Source organism: Jaculus jaculus, chromosome 2, assembly GCF_020740685.1.
Source record: "Jaculus jaculus isolate mJacJac1 chromosome 2, mJacJac1.mat.Y.cur, whole genome shotgun sequence".
Classification (NCBI taxonomy): domain Eukaryota; kingdom Metazoa; phylum Chordata; class Mammalia; order Rodentia; family Dipodidae; genus Jaculus; species Jaculus jaculus.
Window position 1 is genome coordinate 140,739,574 of NC_059103.1, and position 2,384 is coordinate 140,741,957.

General features: G+C 41.5%; 1 non-coding gene across 1 annotated transcript; it reads right to left on the reverse strand.

Moving 5' to 3' along the window:
- Window positions 1-614: 614 nt before the first annotated feature.
- LOC123458966 lies at window positions 615-721 on the reverse strand. Its single transcript, XR_006635899.1, has one exon. It is a non-coding gene; the product is annotated as a U6 spliceosomal RNA (small nuclear RNA).
- Window positions 722-2,384: the final 1,663 nt, after the last annotated feature.

Genomic DNA, 2,384 nt, shown 5'->3' on the forward strand with positions numbered 1-2,384 from the left:
TTCCAATATGCATTATTCTGTTGAACTTGAAGCTATGGTTTTGCATTTTGAAAGCACTTTTGTAAGATGTGATAACTAAAATCAACTTAATACTTCATTTTATAAACAGCACATTTTTCATTCTCCTGACATCACCCAAGAAAATGCTTTACACTGGAACGTAGGACAAAAATAGACTGAACTCAGCTGGAATTATAATATATGTGGCACTAATGCTATTTATTGGTTACCACAAAGGTATTTTCTTTTGTCTTTTTGTAGCTCTTACACTAGAGAGTAAAAACAGAAATATGGTGTTTGTGAAAGGTCCTTGTACTTAAATGTTCTCAAGGGGTGAGTGCCTGCTCCACACTTTGATAAAGCCAGGTCATCTCTCATAATGAAGTATGGCTTTTCCAGGCTAAGTTCATTACAGTGCTTGAAAATACTTGGATATTTTTAATATCAATCCATTTATGTAGAACACATGGTTTAGTATCTGTTTTACACATGAAGATTTTAATTAAAATATGCTCCAAGTGTTCCATTAGTTCCAATCACTATTTGCATAATCTTGGAAGATATGACAGTTTCCAATTTAATTTTACAATTTATAAATTTTTTCTTTTATTTTAAAAAATATGGAGCACTTCATGAATTTGCATGTCATCCTTGTGCAGGGGCCATGCTAACCTTCTCTGGATGGTTCCAATTTTAGTATATGTGCTGCCGAAGTGAGCACTATTTTTTTTTTTATTTTTATATTTTTGGTTATTTCGGAGTGAGGTCTCACTGTAGCGCAGGCTGAACTGGAACTCACTCTGTTGTCCCAGGCTGACCTTGAATTCACAGAGATCCTCCTACCTGTGCCTCTTGAGTTCTGGGATTAAAGGCATGTGCCACCATGCCTGGTTAATATTCTAAAAAACATTTTTTGTTTTGTTTTGTTTTATTGAGGTAGGGTTTCACTCTAGTCCAGGCTTAGCTGGAATTCACTATGTAGTCTCAGGGCGGCCTTGAACTCATGGTGATCCTCCTACCTCTGCCTCCCAAATGCTGGGATTAAATGAGTGCACCACCACACCCTGCTCAATATTCTAAAATTTTTTATTCCTATGTTTCTATATACATACTTTCAAATCCATTCACCTGTGAAAAACACTTTCTGGCACTGAATCCAGCATGAAATTGGGGATAGAGGTATAATCAGACAAAATATTAAGTGGCAGAATAGGAAAGGGCTCTTCATGGGAACACCAAATCAGAGAAGGTTTGATCAACCTAGGTACTAGTGACACAGTCATTTGGATCTTGAATGTCCCCATGGCTTAAAGGTTTAGTTTCCAGTCTGTAATAAGAGAACCTTTAGTATGTGAGGCCTTTGTGGAGGTTTGGGGTCCTGAAGACTTGCCCCCACATGGACTGTTAACCATGATCTCGTGCTCTTTCTCTGTCTGGAGATACTGCCACATTGGGGATTTTGTTTGGTTGTTTGGTTTTTATAATGCTGGGGAAGGAACCACGCTAGGTAAGTGCTATGCCATGACATCTACCCTCACCCCATGTGAAAGGTCTTATCACTCACTGCTGCCATGAATAGGCTCTCTTGCTAAACTCCAGGAGCCAGAGGGCCTGCAAATCATAGATTTATTTACACCTCCAAAACTGCGAGTCACCAATCTCAGTCTCCCCTCCCCCCACTCCCTCCCCCCATGCTTCCCAGGCTGGCCTCAAACTTAGTACACAGCGGAGGATGACCGTGAATTTCTTATCCTCCTTCTTCCACCTTCCAAGTGCAAAGAATATAAGGCATGCGTTGCCACAGCCACTGTATGTGGTGCTGGAGATCAAATCTAGGGTTTCATGCACGCAAGGCAAGCTGACTGAGACTGAGCTGTTTCCCAGCCCCTAACTTTTCTTCTTTCCTCTTCCTTCCTACCCTCCTTCCTAACCCTTCCCTCCTCCCCTCCCTCCTCCCCTCCCTCCCTCCCTCCCTTCCTTCCTTCCTTCCTTCCCTCCTTCTTTCTCGTTCTTTCTTGAAGCAGGGTCTCACATTTGACCAAGGTAACCTGAAGCTTTGTAGCCTAGCCTGACCTTGAATTCATTGCAAACCTCCTACCTCAGCCTCCTGAGTATGGGGAGCATAGGCTTGAGAAACTACTCCCAGCTAACATTTTCTTTTCTTTCTATCTTTTAAAGGATATGTGTATATATATATGTACAAGCAGAGAGAGATGAGAGATATAATGGGCATGCCATGGCCTCTAACCCCTGCAAAGGAAATCCAGATGTATGCACCACCTTGTTCATCTGGCTTTATTGGGGAATCAAACCTGTGTTCTTAGGATCTGCTGGTAAGTGCCTTAATTGCCAAGCCATCTCTTCAGCCCAACAGTTTCTTTACA